Below are 25,876 nucleotides of genomic sequence, written 5' to 3'. Positions count from 1 at the left end.
TTTTCCTGCCTTCTCCCTGTAATGTACTAATCAAGAACATACAGCATTGTGCAAAAGTTAAGACTTTTTCACAGTACTGCAGCAATTTGTTGCATTGCACTGTACTGCCACTGCAAAAGAAAAGCAGCTTTCATAACGCCTTGTCTGGTGTCCTAGTGACTCAAGGCTGGGTGTGTCTACATCACCCCCTTCTCCTAAAACTTCTCTGCCAACTGTCCTACACGCACCGCGCCCCCCCCCCAATGCTCGCCATACCCAACAGTCTTTGCTCCTCCCAGATTTATAAACTTGCTCTCCGCTCCACATTGATAAATACAGTACTGTGCAAAAGTCATAGGCACATATACTGTATATAGCTAGCAAGTCTAAGACTTTTGCACAGTACTGTATCAACTTCTGCTTTAAATATATCCAATGACTTGGCCTCCACAGCCATCTGTGGCAATGAATTCCGCAGATTTACCACCCTCTAGCTAAAGTTCTTCCTCATCCCCGTTCTAAAGGAATGTCCTTGCATTCTGAGACTGTGCCCTTTGGTTCTGGAGTCTTCCACTATTGGAATCATTCTCTCCACACCCAATCTATCTAGACCTTCCAATATTCTATAGGTTTCAATGATTTCCCCCTCATTCTTTGGAACACCAGCATATACAGGCCCAGAGCGATCAAATACTCCTCATACATTGACCCTTTCATTCTTGGGATCATTCTTGTGAACCTCCTCTGGACTCTCTCCAATGCCAGCACATTGATTCTTGGATAAAGGCCTAAAACTGGGCACAATACTCCAAGTGGAGTCTGACCAATGCCTAATAAAGCCTCGGATTTCACCTTGCTTTGTTGAAAGGACTCAATAGAGTGGATGTGGAGAGGATGCTTCCTCTGGTGGGGGGAGGGTGTGTCCATTTAGAATGGAGATGAAGAGGAATTTCTTTAGCCAGAGAATGGTGAATCTGTGGAATTTGTTGCCACAGGCAGCTGTGGAGGCCATGTCAGTGGGTATATATAAGGCAGAGGTTGATAGATCCTTGTGTAATGTGCTGTAAGGTTTCCCTGCTAATGTAATGGTTTCTCTGTAGCAGCAATGTTTGGGTTATGACCAGAGATAATGGAGACTTTGGAATGTGTGCCATCCAATGAGAGGCAGGTAGTTTCTTTCTTGTGGGGCTGAGAGAAGGTATTCACGGGCTTTTGTCGGTGGGAGATGGAGAGAGAAGATGCCAGAATGGGGAAGCCATAGACTGCAGGATGGAGTGGACATGGAATGGGGTCAGGAGTCGATTCCCTGGGGAGAACATTGAGGAAGAATGAACCGACGGGAAGACCATGAGCTTCAACATTGCGAAATAGACTGTTTCATGAGAATGGGCCCTTTTTCTTTTTTTTCTGTTTCTTTACTAACTCCATAGCCAAATTAAGAATTATAAAGCTCAATAGTTTAACTGCATATTGTGTACTGTTTGTTATTTCGTGGTGCTGGTTTGTAACAGGAACACATCACGCAGCATCCACACAAACAGGACTTCTCCAGTCTGGCCGGGCTGGAGGCTGTCTTTCCCTGGAGTAAGCCGCGACCCGAACCTGAGGGTTACGCTTGATTAGTCAGAGCACGAAGGGATACGAGAAGAAGGTAGGAGACTGGGGCTGAGAGGGAAAATGGCTCAGCCAGGATCAGTCAGGCCTAATTCTGCTCCTATATATGTCTTATATTTTAATCCTCATGAAGTGAATGGCCATATTTCATTTTCCTTCCTTAATACCAACTCAACCAATGGGCTGGCACAACATCGGCTCCATGTCCACTCTATCGAAGCCTTTCAATATTCGATATTGAATGAGATCCCCCCTCATTCTTCTTCTGTCTCGAATGCTGTAGTAAGACCCAAAATGTGCACAATTGATCAATAGTTGGACAAACTGAGTCAACCAAATAGTGGGATGCTTCCCCTTGTTCCGCCACCGCAGGATTAACTGATTAATCTTGGGACTCCGTAAAATTTCAGTCTCACTCAATCAGTGCACTCAACCACCAGGGTAAAGAATCTCCAACGCAATCCCAACCAATCGAAAAATGAAGAAAGTGGAGCAAGGATTAAGATTAAAAATTCTGTTTGCAAGTGAGGTTGTTGCCATGGCATCTCTATGCATGCGATGAATCCTCTAAAATCCAAGCACAGCATCCTTCTAATATTGCATTTTTTTTATAGTGGGAATGTGACAGTTGCTCCTGAGAGGAGCTGATCGAAGTCATAAATCTGCCATCGGGTTCAGAATTGAGGCCTGGAAATTGCAATGAGAAACAAAGCAGTGGCGGTTCTGATAAGACCAGCAGCAGTTTAATGTTCAAACTGCACCAGGAGTCCTTGGAGTTGAAAACTTGGTGTCTGAAGCTATATAAGTGTACTCCCTTCTTAACATTTCAGGGACAGCTTCTTCCCCTCTGCCATCAGATTTCTGAATGAACATTGAACCCATGAACAGTACCTTGGTATTTTTACCCTCTGCTTCTGCATGACTTGTTCAATTAAAAATGTTTAATATATATACTGCTGATTGTAATTTATAGGTTTTAAAATTATGTATTGCCGTATACTGCTGCCACAAAACAAAAAACTTCCTGACATATGCCAGTGTTGTTAAACCGGATTCTGATTCTGAAATCTATTGATTAGAATTTTTCAGCACCCAATGTGAACCGACAGCCGGAGAAAAAATTAATTTCTCTTAACTCTGGTGATAATTCTCTTCGCTAAGAAAATGGTCAGCAATATCTTCTTGGCAAGCAAGATTCTGGACCATAACCACTATCAGGATGGGGGTATGGGAGACTGAAGGTACACACTCAATGTTTCAGGAACAGCTCTTTCACCTCTGCCATCGGGTTTCTGAACGGTCCGTAAACCCCTGAATATTTCCTCACTATTTCACTCTCTATTTGTAAAGGCATCCATTAGTCTTGCAAAAGTCTTCACTCTCCAGGGCGCAGGCCTGGGCAAGGTTGTATGGAAGACCAGCAGTTGCCCATGCTGCAAGTCTCCCCTCTCCACGACACCGATGTTGTCCAAGGGAAGGGCATTAGGACCCATACAGCTTGGCACCAGTGTGTGATTAAGTGCCTTGCTCAAGGACACAACACACTGCCTCAGCTGGGGCTCGAACTCACGACCTTCAGATCACTAGTCCAATGCCTTAACCACTTGGCCACGTGCCCACTCTCTATTTGTAGTATTTTAATATTTATTATAACCTACAGTAATTTTTATGTATTGCACTGCACTGCTGCCACAAAACAACAAATTTCATGATGTATGTCAGTGATAGTAAACCCGATTTTTGGGACTGGTTTATTAATAGCACAAGTAACAAGAAACAGTGAAAAGTTTGTCTTGTGTACTTTTTATACAGATCAAAGCGTTGTACAGCTAGAATAAGGTAAAATAATAACAATGCAGAATAAAGTGTAAGAGCTACTGGAAAAGTGCAGTGTATGTAAATGATAAAGTGCAAGATCATAAGGAGGTAGATTGTGAGGCCAAGAGTTCATCTGATCGTTCAGGAGCTCCATTCAAGAGATTGATTCTGAATGAGTTTCTTCACTTTGCCATTGTTTGTCACTTCTACTCCCTCAATGTACTGAGGTTATGAAGTATAAATCTATATGGATGGCAGGCAAAATGCAATTTTCCACAATATCTCCGTATATATGATAATAACCAACCAGCTTACCAACTCACCAGGCGCTTCACATCCATCACTAATGGAGACTGGCTGGAATGGCAAAAGGGCACGAGCTACCTGTGATGGAAGTTGGGATAGCTTCACGGACAGAAACAGTACACAAAATAAGAGAAGAACACGTCTCCTTTTGACATTCTGCTGTGACATTATCCATCAATATCCAGGACCCTGTGTTGAAAGGACAACCACATCAGTACAAAATGGGAACGTTCCATTATGACCTCAGCTGCGATGACTAATCCTCCAACAGGACCACAGCCTTGTCGTAGGGTTTGGAAGCTTGCATGTCCCAATGACCCAGAGAGCTATGCTGGTTGGAGGCAGGACTTTTTAGCATTAGCTCTTGTTAGGGTCACCCTGTTAAACAGGTCAAAGGGTAGAGGCCAGACTAAGAGTGGTCCACCAGTCCTCTACGTTCAGAGGTTCAGCTCAGGGCAAACAACTCTGAGTGGTGAACCAAAACAGTTACAGAAACAGCAATGAAAGACCCTTCTATGCCTAAGTGCGACGGTGTTCCTGAGTCTCCACCCAGGACTTGCATGACTGACAGCAGTGAAAACCGGGAGGAAGCAACTGACACGATGAAGGAAGCCCTGAACGCCGCCAGAGATGGAGGACCTTCATTGCAGCCCTAAACAGCAGTGGCGTAATGGGCAACAAGTAAGTGTGATGACTCAAAGAGGATTGTTATTCAGGTTTGTGAGAAGGTTTCTTAGAACGTAGAAAAATACAGGACAGTACTGGCCCTTCAGCTCATGATGTTGGCCCAACCTTTTAACCTACGCCAAGATCAATCTGACCCCTTCCATTCCACACAGCCCTCAATTTTCTTTCAACCATCTGCCTATCCAAGAGTCAATGAAATGTCCATAATGTATCTCTACCACCACCTAGGCAACATCTTTCACTTCATCAACAGAAGCCCTGACACCCTCAGCGTCTACACTTAGAAAGGAAAGGATAGAAGGAGCATGCCAGTGTTGGTTGCTTGTGGATAAATATTGCTGTTCTTTTATTTTTACTGGATCATAATCCTGGAATTCCATTGCATCAACACTGTGGGAGTACTTTCACCATGTTACTGCCGCAGACCTGCACCAGTGATCACTAATTGGGTTTTGATTCCTGTCACTGTCTGTAAGGAGTTTGCCGTTCTCCCTGTGACTGTGTGCGTTTCCTCCAGCTAAACCGGTTTCCTCCCACAGTCCAAAGATATGCAAGCTGGGGTTAGTGAGTTGTGAGCGCGTCCTGTTGGTGGCAGAAGCCTGGAGATACCTGCGGGCTGCCCCTAGCACATCGCAAACAATGATGCACATGTCGCGTTCCACCGTATGCTTCAATGTTCCGACGTACGTCATCATCATCATTAGTGCCGTGCTGTACAACGTAGATGATCGTGGTCTCATGACCATGACAGTTCTTGGCAAATTTCTCCACAGAAGTGGTTTGCAGTTGTTATCTTCTGAGCAGTGTCTTTACAAGACGGGTGATCCCAGCCATTATCAATACTCTTCAGAGATTGTCTGCCTGGTGTCAGTGGTCGCAAAACCAGGACTTGTGATATGCACCAGTTGCTCATAAGTCCATCCACCACTTCACGTGACCCTGATTGGGGGGGCTAAGCAGGGGCTACACCTTGCCCAAGGGTGACCTACAGGCGATAGCACCTTACCCCTCCTCTGGTAGCAATGTATCACCACCCTGCCACCCAAATAAGGAGCATGCAGTATATAAAACAATTACATTCATTAAGAAGTGCAAAAAGTGAGTAACTTTCTGACACATCGGTCCACAGCTTCCTCTGCCGCCACGATGAGGCCACACTCGGGCCGAGGAGCAACACCTGATATTCCATCTGGGTAGCCTCCAACCTGAAGGTATGAACATCGATTTCTCAAACTTCCAGTAATCTTCCCCCCCACCCCCACCTCCGCCTCTTCACCATTCCCCATTCTCATTTCCCTCTCTCACCCTATCTTTTTACCTGCCCCTCACCTTCCTCTGGTGCTCCTCCCCCTTTTCTTTCTTTCATGGTCTTCTGGTCCTGTCTTGTTCTATCAGATTCTCCCTTCTCCAGCCCTGTATCTCCTTCACCAATCAATTTTACTACACCGCCGCCCCTCCCCTGGGTTTCATCTATCACCCTGTGGTTCTTCCTCCCCTTCCCCCACCTTCTTACTTTGACTCCCCATCATTTTTTTCCAGTCCTGATGTAGGGTCTTGGCCTGAAACATTGACTGTACTCTTTTCCATAGATGCTGCCTGGTCTGCTGAGTTCCTCCAGCACTTTGTGTGTGTTGCTTGGATTTCCAGCATCTGCAGATTTTCTTTTGTTTGTCAACCTGTACCTCTCTGAGATGTGGGAAAAACTGGAACGCCAGGAGGAAACCCATGTGGTCACAGGAAGAACAGGCAAGCTCCACACGGGCAGGATAGAACCTTCCATTACAAACAAGACGAATTCTGCAGGTGCTAGAAATCCAAGCAGCACACACAAGGCGCTGGAGGAAATCAGCAGGCCAGGCAGCATCTACGGAAATGAATAAACTTTCGACGTTTCAGGCCAAGACCCTTCATCGGTAGTGAAAGGAAGGGAAAGATACCAGTATAAAAAGGTGGGGGGGGGAAGGGAAGGAGGCTAGCGAGAAGGTGATAGGTGAAGCCAGGAGGACAGGAAAGATAAAGGGCTGGAGAGGAAAGTTTCTGATAGGAGAGGAGAGTGGACTATGGGAGAAAGAGAAGGAGGAAGGGGCCCAGGGGACATGATAGGTTGGTGAGTAGAGGTTAGAGTGGGGAATAGAAAAAGTGGAGGGATAGGGAGGGAAACATTTTTTACTGGAAGGAGAAATCAATGTATATACCATCAGGTTGGAGACGAAATATAAGCTGCTGCTCCTCCACCCTGAGCATGGCCTCATCTTGGCACAGGAGGAGGCCATGGGCTGACAAGAATATAAACAATAAGTGCTGGTCTCATTACATCAGGAGATCATGTTTGTTTTATAAACATTTAGCACACTTGCTCTCATCAGTCAGGATAGAGTGCAGGAGGTGTGGTGTTGCCTTACAGCTGTACACACTTATAGTGTACTGAATATTTATGGAGATGTTACCTGGGCTGTTTGAGTTATAAGGAAAGGCTGGATAGGCTAAGACTCTTTTCCTTGGAGTGTAGGATGCAGGGGGGTGATTTTAAAGAAGTTTATAAAATCATGAAGGACATAGATAAGGTGAGTAGTCAGTCTTTTTCTCAGAGTAGCAGAGTCCAAACTGAGAGGACCTAGATTTGAAATGAGAGAGATTTAAAAGTGACTGGGGGGGGCAATTTTTTTTCACACAGAGTGTGGTGGGTAAATGGAGTAATCTGACAGGGCAGATTTATTTATTGGTTGATTAATTGATTGAGATACAGAGGCGAATAGGCGCCTCTGGTTCTTCAAGCTGCACCGCCCAACAATTGCTTGATTTAATCCTAGCGTAATCACAGGACAATCTATAATATCCAATTAGCCTACCTCTTTTGTTCGATTTTGGACTGTGGGAGGAGACCAGAGCACCCGGAGGAAACCCATGCGGCCACAGGGAGAACGTACAAACTCCTTACAGACAGTGGTGGGAGTTGCATCCAGGTTGCTAGTACTGTAAAGCATTGCCCTAACCACCACACTACCATGCCACCTCAAAATACGTATATTTATTTGGACAGGTATGTGGATAGTAACTATTTAGAGGGATATGGACCAAGCACGGGCAAATGAGAATAATTCAGTTGGGCGACTTAGGTGGGATGGGCGAGTCGGGTTGAAGGAACTATTCTCTGTGCTCATTTCTGGAATAACCTTGACTCTGACAGCTGAGCAAAAAGCATTACTGAGGATCTGGAGAGGTCAATTATTCCAGCCCTTACATATCGAGAGGAACACTGTACCCTGAAGGGGTTTTAATTAAAAATTTCCTTTCAGCTAAAGTTGTCAATTTACCTATAATACCTTCTCAGATAAATATTCCTCCTTTAACCAAAGCCACCCCTGCTGTGCTCTTATGATTATGCTACGTTTATACAATTTTTTCAAGACTTCTGTGTGTTTTTCCTCTTTAACATGGTGTATGGTTCTGAGTTTGCCAAGTTTCTTGGATGTGGTAATAAAGAAGGAGGCCATAGTTTTTAATGCTATGCAGTATAAGGTTTAGAAGGATATGAATGAAACACAGGTAAATGTGACGAGTGGGTTTAATTTCTTGGACAGCATGGAGTAATTTAGCAAATAGCCCGTTTCTGTGTATAACACTAGGACTTTTGTGATGTGTTGGAAATTCACCAACTGCACTTTACACTGAAAAAAACTGGAAGAGAATTTGCAGGAATGTTGAACATTATGTCCTAATGTATCAAACAGTTTATTAACATTGATTGTTAATCTGATATATAAGATCTCATACCTGCTGTGTCTGTTCTCTGCATCAAACCATCAATTAACCTAATGGCTACTGATGTTAATGGCTAAGCTAATTGATTAAAGTGAGTGCAAATATGATAATACATACAAAATTATGAGGGGTACAGATAGGATTAATGCAAGCAAGCTTTTTCCATTGAGGTTAGGTTAGATTAGAACTAGAGGTCATAGATTATGGGTGATAAGGTGAAATATTTAAGGGGAAGTAGAGGAGAAACTTCTTCACTCATGAGGTGCTGCAAGTGGAGTGGACTGCCTGTCGAATTGGTGGATTCAGGTTTGATTTCAACACTTAAAACGAGTTTGGATAAGTGTGTGGATGGGAGGGTTCTGGAGGGCTATGGTCCAGGTGTAGGTCAATGGGAATAGGCAGTAGATCAGTTTGTCATGGACTAGATGGGCTGAAGGGCCCATTTCTATGTTGTACTTCTCTACGACACTGTGACTCTATGACTCTGACCAACAATTGAGTATTATTATCTGAATAAACATCAAATTATTGAGTTACACTCAATACTCAGCAGATCAGTTGGCATCCATGGAGATAGGACCAGAGGGATGCATGTTAATGATCCCACATCAGAATGTTTCCTGGTTTTGCTTTGCATTGACAGCATTTTGAGTTATGGTATCATTTAGTGCATTCATTGGGTAACTACAGTGTTTCAAGCCCAATACCACTTGATGTGCATTGTCTACTAGACAAAGAAAGGTGACTTCATACGTTTAAAGGATCAATGATGGGATTTAGAACCAAAGATGATATAAGGGGTAAAATAGACTTCTCTCGCATCATGGTACTTACTGGATAGTAGTGACATATTATTAGTTACAACTGCTGACTAGATAAAACTCAAGGCTGCAGTACCTGCAGATTTCACTCTTTGGAATGTTGTGTTCAGGCCTGGTTGTCTCATTCGAGGAAGGATGTGAAAGCTTTGGTGAGGGTGCAGAGGATGCTGCCTGGATTAGAGAGGATAGGTTGAGCGACCTAGGGCTTTTCTCTTTGGAGCGAAGGAGAATGAGAAGAGACTTGACAGAGGTGTAGAAGATGACACGAGGCATAGATTGAATGAACAGGCTGAGACTTTTTCCTAGGACGGAAATGGTTAATACTAAGGGGTATAATTTTAAGGTGATTGGAGAAAAGTATAGGGGAGCTGTCAGAGGCACGTACCTTACACGGAGTGTGGTGAGGATGTGAAACATCCTGCTGGGGTAATGTTAGGGACAGGTACTTTAGGGATATTTAAGAAACTTTTAACTAGGTACATAAGTGATAGAAAAATGGAGGACTATACAGGAAAGAAAGGTTAGATTGATTTTGGAGTAAGTTAAAAGGTCCGCAGAATATAATGGGCCTAATGGCCTACACTGTGTTATAATGTTGGATGTCCTATGTCCTAACAGGTACCCAATGAGACAACTCTCTCTGTCACACGAAGCAAGAAGTGAGCAGAGTGGATGTCCAGTGCTGCACAAGTTTGAGACATGCTGCAAAAGTGACTTTTCTTGTATTGTGTGAGAGCTGCAGGTTTCTGGAGAATGAAGATCAAAGTCCTTGAAAAGGATAACAAATTATCCGAGACCACAGGATACTCTTATGCTGTCACATTCAGAAATGAAGATAAAAGCCAGGGAAAACCTCTCCTCCCCATCTGAGCTATGACATTTTCTCACAGCTACCATTAGGCATGTGTTAGTGCATGTGACCTTGAGGACCATCACGGCAACCACAACTCTAAAGAGCGATTTTATTGTGGTGGCCGTTGTCCTCACAGAACGGAACTTCCTGCAATTGGAAAACAGTGTAAATTGAGTGGAAAACCATTTCATTGTACAGCAAACCAAATGTGTCAGAATTCATCAGACCATGTTGTGAGGGTGGAACAGATTGCAGAAGTCAGCAATGATTCTGATACTCCCGAGTCCACGTTTAATATTCAAAATCAAAGTCAATGTCAAAGTAAATTTATTATTGAAGTACATATAAGATTGCACTGCCGAAGATGTGCAACGGCTTACTGGTAAATCATAAGGCTTTGAATCTATGTCACCAAATGCTATGCTAGGATTCACAGTAGAAGACAGCTGAACAATAGAATCAACGAAGAACTACACACAAAGGCAGACAAGCGTCTGATGTACAAAAGAATACAAACTGTGCAAATACAAAATAAGGAAGTAATAGTAATAATAAATAAATAAATAATACCAAGAACATGAGTTGGGGAGTCTTGTAGGAGAGTCAGGTTGTGTTCAGTGATCAGTTTAATGTTGAGGTGAATGAAATCATCCACACTGGTTCAGGAGCCTGCTGGTTGGAGGGTGATAACTGTTCCTGAACCTGGTGGTGTGGGACCTAATGCCATTCTTATCAGAGCACTCAGTTTTGTTTTTAACAGATGAGCTTTATTTGTCACAGGTACATGGAAACATTGAAGCACAAAGTGAAGTGTGTTGTTTTCACCAATGATCCTCACGGTCGGAGATGTGTTGGGGGCAGCCCACAAGTTTTGCCCAGCTCCTGGTACCAGCATAGCAGGCCCACAACTTATTAACCTGAACCCATATGTCTTTGGAATGTGGGTGGAAATGAGTACCCAGAGGAAACCCACATGGTCACAGGCAGAACGTACAAACCCCTTAAAGACAGCGGTGGGTATCGAATCCCGATCTTACAGCAGAAACTGTGAAGTGTTATGCTATCCACTTCAAAAATGAGTACTTACAGCTCATGACTCAATATACTGGTTGATACCGGTGCACTTATCAAAGTGACGAGTGAAAAAACCTTCAACTGTCCTTACGATTGTCTTAGTCTAACCCAGTGAGGAAATTCCCGACAGCAGCACAATTCTAACGTTTTTATTACAGATGATATTCTCAATCAATTGCAAAGAAACAAAATGCTGGAGCGTCAGGCAGCATCACTATACAAAATGGACAGTCAGTGTTTTGAGTCAAGACCCTTCGTAAGGGTGTCGGTATGAAATGCCAACTGTCTGCCTTCCTCCACAGAGGTTGTCTGAGGTTGCTTCAATTACTCCGGCTCCAGCATTTTGAATTTCACTCCGGATCAGAATCAAAATCAGGTTCCTTATCACAGGCAAACAGTACGTCATGAAATTTGTTGTTTTGTGCAGTAGTAAAGAGCAAGCCATAAAAATGATTAGAAGTTAACAACAAACAAGTAACTAAATACTGTAATAGTGCAGAAGAGAAACAGCAAGGTAATGTTCATGAGTTCAAGGACTGTCCAGAATTCTGATGGTGAAAGAGATGAAGCTGTCCGTAGAATGTTGAGTGTTTGTCTTCAGGGTGTTTTCCGCCCTCCCCAGTGGTAGTAATGAGAAGAGGGCATATCCCTCTTGTGTCTCCATTCTCAGTAAGTATGTTTACATTCTGTTCAATGTTAATTGTGAAACCCCTGTGTTTTTGGCATTGCAGCAATTACATAAATACTGCCTAACTGACCCCATGACTCATGAAGAAAAGTGTGGAGAACAATGAATTGGTCATTTGAGCGCGCACCCTGCGCCCGAAACAGTTATACTGAGCAGAAACAAATCTACAAGGAAGCAAGAAGTAGTTCTGTTCCTGTGTGAAATGGCAATTTTATCCCTAAGATAGAAACTAGTCATTAATATGCACATTTCTAATAACGTAAACAAGTTCAAGTTCAAGATTAAGTTTTTTTGTCAATCAACCATATACATGTATACCACCAAATGTAACAATCTTCCTCCTGACCAAGGTGCACAACCGTACACACAGCATATAAAGTAATATTACCACAAATAAATTAGCAAATAATGAAATATATTTCAGCAGATTGACATTTAGCATAAGGTGCATGTATGATACAAGTTAAAAAACTAAACAGCATAACACTATTGGCACTTCATAAGTGATGAGACCTGGGTGGTGGTCGGGAGTTCAGTAATCTCATGGCCTGGTGGATGAAGCTGCTTCCCATTATAATAGTCCTTGTCCTAATGCTACAGTACCTCCTTTCTAATGGTAGGGGGCCAAAGAGACTGTGGGACAGATGGGAGTAACATTGTAAGGTCTAGTAATATCTAGTAACGTTGAACACACACTTCAAGATTTGCACAAAATCTGTGGTAAAATATTCTTCAAAAGATTTTTCTAGAACAAATTATTGTCTGAGTTTGCCACATTGCAGCAAGGCTTAACTGTGATGAATTAGTTCAAGCAGGGCTTTGAAAGTTTAAATGTAAGAAATCCACTAGTGGCAGTCTCTGTCAGAAGTTGAAAGATTTTTCTTGGATGCATTAGACAAAGACATTTATGGATATGAATCAGAGATGTGTAAGTGGAGTCAAGAATAAATTAGGCATAGTGATTTAGTCTGCCCAACTCTTTCTTTTGTCTTCAAAGGAATCTTGATGCTGTCCTAAAAAAAAATCATTGACTATTACTTGGAAAGAGAAAGAGTGTTAAAGTTTAACCTCCTGAAACATTGACTATTTCTTTACCCACAAATGTTGCCCGACGTAATAATTGTTTTCTGTTTTATTTCATATTTAGTGATCTTACAGGTGGCACAAAGATTGGTGCTCCTGTGGGTAGAGCTGGGCAAAGAAGTGGCAGTTGGAGTTCAATCTAGAAAAATGTGAAGTGATGCACTTTTGAAGGTCAAACTTGAAGACAGAATTTGAGGTTAATGGCAGGATACTTACAGAAGTGGAGGGACGGAGGGATCTTGGGGTTTATCCATAGTTCCCTCAGAGGTGCAAGGCAAGTTGATAGCATTGTTAAGAAGGTGTATGGTGTGTTAGCCTTCATTAGTTGAGAGATTGAACACAAGATAATTTTGCAGCTCGATAGAACCTTGGTCAGGCCTCGGCAGAGGCAATATCTCTGGGTAGGTCTACTGTCACTGCCTGCTCCTGCTCCACTGAACTTGTGTCGTCATACCTCCATTCCATTCCCCTGGTTCAGTCTCTTTCCCACTTAAATCTGTGACACTTCTCATGCTCTCGATCTCTTCAGTAACATTTAGTTTCCTGGCTCTGACAGCCTCATTTTCACAATGGATGTTCAATCCCTATAAACTTCTATCTCCATTCAAGAAGGCCTCAAGGCTCTTCACTTCTTTCTTGACAAAAGAACCAATCAATTCCCCTCCACCACTACCCTCCTCTGTGTGGTAGAACTGGTCTTCAACCTCAACAATTTTCCCTTTGGCTCCTTCCACTTTCTCCAGACTCAAGGGGTAGTAATGGACACCCGCAAGGCCCCCTGCTATGCCTGCCTGGGCACTGGCTACATAGAACAGTCCATGTTCCAAGCCTTCCCAAATCTTCCTCCGCTACAATGACAACTGCATCAGCACTGCTTCATACAGCCAAGCTGATCTTGTCAATTTCATCAACTTTGCCTCTAACTTCCACCCTGCCCCTTAAGTTCACCTGGTCCGTTTCTGACATCTCCCTCCCCTTTCTCGATCTTTCTGTCTCCATCTCTGGAGACAAATTGTCAATGCACATCTTTTCTAGATCTACCGTTCTCTTGACTATACGTCTTCCCACAATATCTCCTGTAAAAATAATATTCCCTTTTCTCAGTTCTTTCACCTCTGTTTTCTGTTCCCAGGATGCAGCTTTCCTTTCCAGGACAACTGAGAAAGGCTGTTCTTCTTCAAAGAATGGGGGTTGTCTTCCTCCACCATTAATTCTGTCCTCACCGGCATCTCCTCCACTTCCCGAACATCCACGCTCACCCCATCTTCCCGCCTCCTTAACAGGGATTGCATTCCTCTTGACCTTATATATTGCTCTATCAGCCTTTACAGCCAACACACCATCCTCCACAATGTCCAGCGTCTCCAAAGGGATCCTACACTAAACATACCTTTACCTCTTCCTACCTCCCATCCCCCACAGGGATTGACCCCTCCATGATTCCCCTGTCTATTTGTCCCTCCCCACCAATCTCCCTCCTGACTCTTGTCCCTGCAAGTGGCCATTCACCTCCATTCAGGACCCCAAACAGTCCTTCCAGGTGAGGGAACACTTCACCTTCAGATTTACTGGGGTCGTCGATTGTGTGCGGTGCTCCCGATGCAGCCTCCTCCATATTGGTGAGGCCCATTATAAATTAGGGATGGCTTCATCGAGCATCTCTGCTCCATCCACCAAGAAGAGGAACCTCCCGGGGTCCAAGCATCTTAATTCCAATTCCTGTTCCCATGTTGGTCATGGCCTCCTCTTGTACCAAAATGAGGCCGCCCTCAGGGTGGAGGAGAAGCACCTTATATTCTGTCTGGGTAGCCTCCAACCTGATGGCACAAATATCAATTTCTCCTTCTGGTTAAGAAAGAATCCCTCCCCCTCCCCTCTTCCTCTTTCCTCTTTCTGGCCTTTTACCTCTTCTCATCTGTCTATCACTTCCCCCAGGTCTCCTTGTCCTACTGTACACTCTCCTCTGCTATCAGATTCCTTCTTCTCCGGGCCTTTACCTTTCCCACCCACCTGGCTTCACCTATCAACTTTTAGCTAACCTCTGTCCCCTTCCCCCACCTTTTTATTCTGGCATCTTCCCCCTTCTTTCCCAGACCTGAAAAAGGATCTCAGCCCGAAACATCAACTGTTCACTCATTTCCATAGATTCTGCCGAACCTGCTGAATTCCTCCAGCATTTTGTGGGTGCTGACTTGGAATATAGTGTTCAGTTCTGGTTACCTCACTAAAGGAAGGATGTGGAAGTTTTATAGAGGGCACAGAGGAGATTTACCAGGATACTGCCTGGATTAGAGAGCATGTGGTATGAAGCTTTTCTCTTTGGCTGCATCTTGATGGATGTGTATAAGATCATGAGAGACATCGAGAGAGTGGAGAGCCAGTGTGTTTTCTTCAAGTATCAATGGTCACTACCAGAGAAAATCTATTTAGCGTGAGTGGAAGAACATTTATGGGGGATGTCAGGGGGAGGTTATTTACATAGAGATTGGTGAGTGCCTGAAACACACTGCAGGGTCCTCTGGTTTAAGTCGCTTCCCTCGGAGAGGTCGTTGGGTCCTGATGCTCTTCAGAGATGTTACTGAAATTCTGAGATTTATGGATTGGACTGGAGTTCATATTGGCCTCTTTCAGTTCGATGTTTTTTTCATTCTTTCGCCCATTCTTTCTTGTTGCGGATTGGCAAGCTGGGGTTTTTGTGGGGTGGAGGGGCTAGGGGAGGTTTGGAGTTTGTGAGTTTTTGTTTCTTTTTCTTTTCATGTGGGGGTGCGATTGATGTCTTTCTTTCAACTACCTCTATGGTTTTCTGTATTTTATGGCTGCCTGGAGCAGACGAATCTCCGAGTTGAATTCTGCATACATATGAACCTTTGATAGAATAGGGACATTTAAGAGACTCACAGACAGGCACATGGATATAAGGAAAATGGAGAGTTTTGGGCCATGTAGGAGGTAAAGGTTAGATTTATTGTGGAGTAGGTTTGTATTGGTCAGCACAGCACTGTGGGCTGAAGGGCCTGTACTGTGCTGTACCATTCTATGTTCAATCTACGCTTGTTGTCGTGTTAGAGATGGATTGGGTGATTGGGTAGGAGTGAAGGTAAAGGCAAGGTATCCTGTGCACAAACACTGATGTCAGGGGACATCAAAAACATACTACTCCTTCCCCTCAACTCATTGCACCCCTCCAAGGGACAAAATATCTCGGCCCCAAGAGGATGAATGGAAATCAGGGAAATGTCTTCCCATACACATGGTAACATATCGGTTATCAAAATGCCATTACTGCAAGCGCAAATCAGGTTCATTTGCGCCGCTGTCTGTAAGGAACTTGTACATTCTCCCCTTGACCACGAGATTTTCCTCTGTGTGCTCTGGTTTCTTCCCACATTTCAAAGATGTTCGAGTTAGTAGGTTAGTTGGTCACATGGGTGTAATAGCGCGGCATGGGCTTGTTGGGCCAGGAGGGCCTGTCTCCTGTTGTGCTTGTTGTTGAGGGATAGAGCAGAGCACGCCAGGATTGCCAGCATGCAGGGTACCCAACTCAACTTTACTGACAACACTGCTTGTGCCGTGTGGGAACTCCTCCTATGTGGGAGTGGCCGACAGAGTGGCATAGTAATAACACTATTAGCTACCTCTACATTACCGTGCTGTATCTCCAAATAAATAAAATGGGTAAACACATCAGACATTCAAAACCAGTCCACAATGTCACATTGACCAAGCAGTCAATACTTAAATAGAAAATAAACTCGAATATTTTCAGATGTGATGGTATGAGAACATTGAGAGAACAGATTCCAATTCTCTTTTTTTTCTTGCAGATCAATGTACCAAAATAAATCAGAGCACAGCCAGCTTTATTGCTTGGGAACGTGGCAACCCTTTAAAAGAGGCTTCCTCCACAAGTGATTAGGCACCTGCTGAGCAAGAGCATTCAGTTATTATTGTCTCTCATGTTCTCCTTCCTAAAGGACTGTGTTCCGTAGGCAGCTTCCTACGTCTCCTTCCCTGCTTCCCTGAGCTGCAGCAAACGGCCCGGGGATAACAGAGCCGGTGATCTGTAGCAATCTTCGTGATTCACAGTGAATCACAAAAAGCATTCCTACCACATCCCTTTCTGTAAATCTTACAGACCTCTCTGCGTGTGCGAGATGTGTCAGCCCTTGAATGGTAGAGATGAAAGGGCTGAGAACTATTGCTTATTATATGTATGTACAAACAATGAAACATTCTACTCCAGCTCACATGGTTGTATTTAAACATAATGCTCAAATCAAAGCCATTGTGAAATTATAGTCATTTGAAGTTCATCTTTTGTGTCAGTTATTTTTGGCATCATGTTTCACATATTAAACAGCAAAGTATGAAATGGGTGTTGATTTTGCTGTCATTAATTTAATATCACGTCGCGTACACTGAAGTACCTCCTGCCAACTTTCAATGAGTGAATAGAAAATGGGTTCCTTGGGGCTCTGTCACTTTCAGGGCCAGGAGGAGATCAGCAGAATGGCACAGAAAATAGAATTGAGCAACTTCTGCAAGGCAGCTATGATTGGGACTGTTGGGGAGGGGTGAGATGTGGGAATTTCCAACCCTGCATTTCTTATTTGTTTGACTCCGGCAGAGTCCAGCCTGTATTGGGAGTGTGCCCTCAAGAAGCTACACCCGGAAGCCCAGTATGCGCATGGCCGTTCTGATCTTCGGCTTGGACTCCATTTCCCTGTTTTTTCTGCTTTACGGACAGCATGGTGGTGGAGTTGTTAGAGTATCACACCAGCAATCAGCAATCGGGGTTCAATTCTCACCGCTGTCTTTAAGGGTGCATTCTTCCCCTGACAAGCAACACACATTAAAGTTGCTGGTGAACGCAGCAGGCCAGGCAGCATCTCTAGGAAGAGGTACAGTTGACGTTTTGGGCCAAGACCCTTTGTCAGGACACTCTGACAATGTGAGTTTCCTCCCACATTCCAAAGAAGCAAGTTTAGGGTTAGTAATTTGAGGGCATGCTATGTTGGTGCTGGAAGCAAGACTGACACTTGTGGGCTGTTTCCACCACATACTTGGACTGTGTTGGTTGTTGATGCAAAGGATGAATTTCGTTGCACAGTGCCTTGAAAATGTATTCAGCCTCCAACCCTTTGTTCACATGAATGAATATTACAACCAGGGATCGTGATTGATTTAACTGAGAATTCTGATTTGTGAGTCACATGCTCTTATTTTCACAGTAGAATCCTAAAACAGGGAAAATTGTAAAGTATGAAAATCTAAAAATTCAAAAACTGAAATGTCAGAAGTTCAAAAATATTCATCCCCCTTTGCACAGAACTTAGTTGAACCACCTCTCGCAGCTATTACAGCCAGTAGTTCTTTTGGATAAGAATCTATTGGCTTTGCATAATGTGACGGAGCAAAATTTGCCCATTCCTTCATGCAAAATTGCTCACGCTGTGCTTGGTCAGTTGGGGGGCGGTGGTGGACAGCAATCTTGATGTCTTGCCAGAGAAGTTTGCTTGGGTTAAGGTCAGGACTCGGACTGGGCCACTCAAGGACATCAGATTTCTTTATTTGAAACCATTCCATGGTTGCTCTGGTTGTGTGCTTTGGGTCATTATCCGCTGAAAGACAAACTTCTTCCCCTGTTTAAGCTTTCTGGTAGAGGCTAGCAAGTTTTTATCCAGGATCTCTCTGTATTTAGTAGCATTCATCTTCCCATCAATCCTGACCAGATTTCCAGTTCCTGCTGCTGAAAAGCATCCCCATAGGATGATGCTACCTCCACCATACTTTACAGTAGGGATGGTGATACCTGGCTGATGCGCAGTATTAGATTTACACCACACGTACTACTAAAAAGATATAATATCCTTCCCCAGAAAGAGTTAGCAAAGCATCACTTAGAAGATGCAAAATCCCTGGTTGTAATACTCATTTATGTGAACATAGGGTTCGGGGCTGAATACTTTTTCAAGGCATTGTATGGTTTGATGTTTCAATGTACATGTGACAAATAAAGCTAATCTAACCTAATTATTACTCCTGGTATCACTATTGCAGCCTTGAATGAACACAAGGCCCAAACCTAGCTAGTCATAGACCCCCCTGTGTGGGGACAATTGAACGTTACGGTAGTATAGTGGTTAGAGAGACACTATTACAGCTCAATGTCAGAGTTCAGAAGTTCAGTTCTAGTACTGTCTGTTTGCTCTCTCTGTGACCGTGTGGGTTTCCTCCAGCAGCTCGGGTTTCCTCCCTGTCATAGAATCATAGAATATTAGAGAACAGAAACAGGCCTTTTAGCCCATCTAGTCTGAGCCAAATTATTTAAACGGCCTACACCTATTGATGTGCCACTGGAACCATAGCTCTCCATGCCTTTACCATTCATGTACCTATCCAAACTTCCCTCAAACATTGAAATTTAGCTCATATGCACCCCTTGCACTGACAGCTGATTCCACACTCTCACAACCCTCTAAATGAAGATGTTTCCCCTCATAATCCTCTTAAACTTTTCACCTTTCACCCTTAACCCATGACTGCAGATGTAATCCCACCCAACCTCAGTGGAAAAAGCCTGCATGCATTTACCTTGTCTATGCCACCTGCATAATTTTGTATCCCTTTATCACATCTTCCATCAATCGTCTACGTTCCAATCAATAAAGTCCTAACCTTTTCAATCTTTCCTTGTAACTCACGTCCTCCAGTCACAGCAACATCCTTGTAAAATTTCTCTGCACTCTTTCAAACTTATATACATCCTTCCCGTAGGTAGGTGGCCAAAACTGCATACAATGCTCCAAATTAGGCTTCACCAACATCCTATATAACCTTAACATAACATCCCATTTCCTGTACTCAGTACTTTGATTTATGAAAGCCAATGTGCCAAAAGCTTTCTTTACGACCCTACCTACTTTCAATGAGTTATGGACCTGTATTCCCAGATCCCTCTGTTCTATCACATTTCTCAGTGCCCTTCTGTTCACTGTGTAAGATCTACCCTGGTTGGTCCTACCGAAGTGCAACACCTCACACTTATCTGCATTAAATTCTTTCTGCCTTTCTTCAGCCCATTTGCCAGCTGGTCCTGATCCTGCTGCATACCTTAATAGTCCACTGATAGTCTTCCTCACTGTCCACTACACCCCCAATCTGTAAATCTGCTGATACAATTTATCACATTTTCATCCAGAGCATTGACATAGATGACAAACAACAACAACCCCAGCAGAGATCCTTGCGGCACTCCTCTAGTTACAGGTCTCCAGTCAGAGAGGCAGCCATCTACCTCCACTCTCTGGCTTCTCTCACAAAGCCAGTGTCTAATCCAATTTACTACCTCATCCTGAATGCCAAGCAACTGAAACTTCTCGACCAACCAACCATGTGGGACTTTGTCAAATGCCTTGCTAAAGTCCATGTAGACAATATCCGCTGCCTTGTCTTCATCAACTTTCCTGGTAACTTCCTCTATAAGATTGGTTAGATCTGACCTACCACATACAAAGTCAGGCTGACTATTATTAATCTGTATATGTCTATACAAATGCTCATATATCTGGTCCCATAGAATGCTTTTTACTAATTTGCCCACTACTGATGTCAGGCTCACCAGCCGATAATCTCCTGGTTCACTCTTAGAGCCTTTCTTAAACAGCAGAACAACATTTGCGATCCTCAAAACATCCTCACCTGTTTCTAAGGATGATTTAAATATCTCTGCTGGAGCCTCTGCAATTTATGCACTTGCCTCCCACAGGGTTCGAGGGAACACCTTGTCAGACCCTGGGGATATATGTACTCTAATTTGCCTCAAGATGGGAAACACCTCCTTCTCTGTAATCTGTATAGGGTCCATGAAGTCAATGCCGCTTTGCCTCACTTCTATAGAGTTTGTGTCCCTCTCCTGAGTAAATACAGTTGCAATGAATTCATTCAAGATCTCCCCTTTCACTTTTGGCTCCACACATAGATTAACATTCTGATCTTCCAGAGGACCAATCTAACATACCTGCTGAATCCCTTTGGATTTTTCTTCACTTTGTCTATTAGGGCAATCTCACGTCTTCTTTTAGCCCTCCTGATTTCTTTCTGAAGTATTATCTTGCATTTCTTATACTCCATAAGCACCTCATTTGTTCCTACCCGCCTATACCTTCTATGCACCTCCTTTTTTTTCTTAACCAGGGCCTTAACATCTATTGAAAACAAAAGCTCCCTACACCCATTATCTTGGCCTTTTATTCCAACTGGAACATAAAATTTTGGTTCTTTCAAAATTTCGCTTTTGAAGGTCTTCCACTTGCCAAGTACAACTTTGCCAGAAAGTAGCTTGTCCCAATCCACACTGGCCGGATTCTTACTGATTCCATCAAAACTGTCCTTTTTTCAACGTAGAATCTCAACACGAGGACTAGGTTTATTGTTTTGTCCATTTACTTTGAAATTAATGGCTTTATGTTCACCAGATGTAAAGTGTTCCCCAACACATACTGCTGTCACCTGCCCTTCCCCATTCCCCAACAGCAGATCAACTATCACATACTCTTTCATTGGGACATCTACGTACTGATTAAGAAAACTTTCCTGAACACATTTGACCATTTCTATTCCACTTAGTCCTTTTAGAGCATGGGGGTCCCGGTCAATATATGGAAGGTTAAAATCACCTACTATAACAACCTTATGCTTCTTGCAACAATCTGTGATCTCTTTTCCCAAATTTGTTTTTCTAAATCCCTGGGACTGTTGGGTTGTCTATAATATAGCCCTATCAACATGCTCATACCTTTCTTATTTCTTAGTTCTACCCATATCGCCTCACGAGGCGACTTCTCCAGTCTGTCCTGACAGAGCACTGTCGTGACATTTTCCCTGACTAGTAACACCACCTCTCCTTCTTTAATCCCTTCCACTCTGTCATGTCTAAAGCCACAAACCTCCGGATTATGAGTTGCCAGTCCTGCTCCTTCTGCAACAAAGTCTCACTAATGGCAATAATATCATAATTCCATCTATTGATCCATGCCCTGAACTCATCCGCCTTTCCTATGATACTCCTTGCATTGAAATATACGCAGCTCAGGACATTACTCACACCATGCTCAGCCTTTTGATACCTTACTTTGTCTGATATCTTAAGAACATCTGTCTCCACAATCTATTCGGGCACTCTGGTTCCCACCTTCCTGCAACTCTAGTTTAAACTCACCCATTCCCCCTCCCCCACAGTACTAGCAAACCTTCCTGCTCAGATATTAATCTCCTTTCAGTTCAGGTGCAGACCATCCCTTCTCTACTGGCCCTACCTTCCCTGGAAGAGAGCTTAATGATCCAAAAATCTGAAGCCCTCCCTCCTACACCAACTCTTTAGCAATGTGCATAATCTTCCTATTTTTGGCCTCAGTAGTAGTAGTCCAAAGACGTACTGGTTTGGAGGTTAATTAGTCATTGCAAGTTGTTATTTGAATAGGCTAGTGTTAAAAAGGGGGGTTGCTGGATGGTGAAGCCTACTGAGCAGGAAGGGCCTGTTTTGCACTGTATCTCTAAATTTAAAACAAAAATAAATAAATGAACAATAATAATAATTAAAAAAATAAATATATATATAAACCTACCAGCCAAACAAGAACACCCAGACACCCAGAGAAAATCCACTCAGTCACTGTGAGAACGTGCAGACTCCAGACAGACAGCAGCTCAGTGTAAATATATTATCAAAGTGTGCACACTGCATATTGCCATATACTACCTTGTGTCATGGTCCGGTCCGTGAAGTCCGCATTCCGGTTCACGGTCCGGTCCATTGATCCTTGCTCCAGGTTTTCCTTCTACCCTGTTTCTGTTCCTGTTGAGCACTAATTGAGGCAGCTGATGCTCATTGGGGCTGGCTGCATAAATACCTCCAGAGACCAGGGCATGGCTGCTGGATTGTTCTTGTCTTTACTCCTTGTATCCCTTCCCCTGCCTTCTGTTTCCTCGTCTGAAGCCTTGCCTTGTCTTGCCGGTAACTCTCGCCTTGCCTGAAGTTCTTGTCTCGCCTTGCATTGCCCGAAGCCTTGCCTTGTCTTGCTAGTAACTCTTGCCTCGTCTCGTCTGAAGTCTTGTCTTGGAACCACCCTGTACCTAGTTCCCTTCCTGTCCCTTGCCTCCGCTGGGTAAGGCAGGCCGTCTTGCCGTTACCTACTGTTGGTTCTGTCCCTTCCTGTCCCTTGCCTCTGCTGGGTAAGTCAGGCTGTCTTTCTGTTACCCTGCAGTTGGTTCTGTCCCTTCCTGTCCCCTGCCTCTGTCGGGTAAGCCAGGCCGTCTTGCCGTTACCTACTGTTGGTTCTGTCCCTTCCTGTCACTTGCCTCCATCGGGTGGAGATCCACACCCTGCCCAAGTGATCCACGCCCTGCCCAGGAGGAGCTTCAAGACCCCAAGTCTCTAGCCTAGCCAAGCCTCGCCTCAATTCTCTAGCCGAGCCTTGCCCCAAGCCAAGCTTCAAGACCCCAAGCCTCCAGCCTCGCCTCAAGTCTCTAGTCCAAGCCCGGGCTCCTAACTCTATTGTCCAGTCCTGTTCCAGGTTCCCGGTTTTCATGTCCATGTCCTAGCCCTCACCCTGTATCCTAGTCCTGTCCCTAGTACTTCAGTGTCTGTGTCTTGCACTTGGCTCCGTTCCCAGCCACGTCCTTATGACACCTTGAGATTCATTTTCTTGCAGGAATTAACAGGAAAAACTAAATACAATAGAGTTTTGTGGAAAAACTATTCATAAACAGACAAAGTCTGACAAACAACCAATGAGCAAAAGAAGACAGGATCGATCCCAGGGTCACTACAACGATGAGGCAGTAGTTCTACCAGCTGCACCAGTGTGCCATACAGTATTTAAAATTATTTTATCTTAGAAAGGATATAAAACTAAATGCTTTCTTGATTTGAGTCCAATTTAAGACATTTACTTTTTATTTATTATTCCATTTTAACTTTTAAAGGTCTGTGGCTGTTAGTTTTAAAAACTGTTGAAAGCATTGGCAGCTTTGTCAGCGGCCAAGCTCTGCCCCTGATACTGCCTGTCAATCCTGTCAGGGGCATCTTGGAGGGAAGATCTCCAGATACAGCACCTGAGACCCGGCTGCCATTCTGACTGAATTCTGGAGACCACAGAATGAGGCCTTTCCGCTTTGATATGGCCTTGCACCTTATTGTCTACTGCATGGCATTTTCTCCGTAACTGTGACAACTAATTTTCCATTCTGTCATTGCTTTACTTTGCACTATCTGAATGCACTGCATAATATACCATAGCATTAGAACAAGGACTGTTAGAGTGGGAAACAGACTCTTCTCCGTGAGACGACCGAACTCTCTGCCACCATACTGCTATACTGCTTATGCTTTAATGTGATGTAAATGAACCTTATTATTTGCTCATTTATTTGTGGTAATATTCCTTTATGTGTTGTGTGGAAGTTATATGTACTGTGCTGTGCACCCTGGTCTAGAGGGACGTTGTTTCATTTGGAGGTGTACATGTGTACAATAAACTTGAACTTCAGTTGATTGTTTTGAACAGTGAGCAGCTTAAGCTTTTCATCGTATCCCAGAACATGTGACAATAATGAACCAATTCTAGTTCCTTATCCAACAGTATCTACACCAGGTACATACCCATCTGTACTAATCATACGCTAAGCCCATATTCCCACATTTTCATCAACTCCCGTTTGACTTTACCACCCAGAGTAGGGGCATCTTATAAAGGCCAAACTAACTTTTCAATCCACATGTCTTTGGGGTGCATGGACAAATTTTCACAGTGCATAAACATAAGAGATTCTGCAGATGCTGGAAATTCAGAGCAACAACCACAAAATGTTGGAGAAACTCAGCAGGTCAGGCAGCATCTCTGGAGAGGAACAAACAAACAGTCAACATTTCGGGCTGAGACCCTGATGAATTTCTCACTATCACCGGGAGAATGTGCAAACTCCACAGAGATAGTACCAGACGTCACAATTGTATCCAGGTCATTGGAGCTACATTATAACACAGCTGTAGCTCTACTGTCCACTCCATTGTTCCTGTATACCGTATACTAATTCTACTTTCCAGAACTCAGCCTGTAGCCTTCTGTGTCTCAGTGATTCAATACTCAAGCACTTGACCATACTGCCTGACAAGAAGAGCATAGAGGATCAGTGAAATTGGTCCTCATTGTCTGGGCCCATTCAAGTGCAGGTAGGGGAAGACTATGGCGAAGGGTAGAGTAGAGGGGAAGGCAATCCTGGGCTGTCTACCATCTATAAGACCACAAGACCAAATAACGTTTGAGTAGAATTCAGCCCATTGGTCCTGCTGTTCCATTCCATCATGGCTGATTTATTATCCCGCTCAACCCCATTCTCCTGCCTTCTCCTGTAATCTCTGACGCCATTACTAATCAAGAACCTATCAACCTCCACTTTAAGTATACCCGATGACTTGGCCTCCACATGTCTGTGGCAATGAATTCCACAGATTCAACACCCTCTGGCTAAAGAAATTCATCCTCATCTATTTTCTAAAGGGATGTTCTGAGGCTGTGTCCTCTGGTCCTTGACTTCCCCCACTGACAGGGGCTAGTTGAAATACTCAGCACGCATATTTTTCTGGGCTGTGGTATCCAGGCTTTCAGATGGATGGTCCTGAGACTCCATCAGATGTTTCCAGTCAATGTCAGGGATCTGGAATGATGGGCCATGGGCAAATGCCCCAATATGACCTCTCACCCTCTTACAAAAGCAGGTGGGTCTTAGAGCTCCAAATGTGTGTGGCAAGTGAGCCTAGTAATCCTTTCTCCCCTCTGCCGACAACTCCATTCACTGGTTCCACACATTCAGATTTATACATCACATGGACATCAAAACATACGGAGAAATGCATCGCTGGCGTTAACAACCAACACAGCCAAGGATGTGCAGGGACTGGGGTCAGCTCGCAAGTGCCGCCACACATTCCGGCATCAGCGTAGCATGCCCACAATGTTCTGCAGAACCACGCAGGCAGCAACAGCAACATCAACAATAAAACAAAATGAGACAACAATAGCGAAACAATCCTCTGACATACACAGACAGGCCTCCAACGCCAAGACAGGCCACCTCCGGGGCCCTGGACTCTTCAGACTTGCAGTAATCTGGTCTTTGACCTCCGGAGGA

Source organism: Mobula birostris, chromosome 4 (genome assembly GCF_030028105.1).
Source record: "Mobula birostris isolate sMobBir1 chromosome 4, sMobBir1.hap1, whole genome shotgun sequence".
Taxonomy (NCBI): Eukaryota; Metazoa; Chordata; class Chondrichthyes; order Myliobatiformes; family Myliobatidae; genus Mobula; species Mobula birostris.
Note: the sequence above shows the minus strand (reverse complement) of the source record.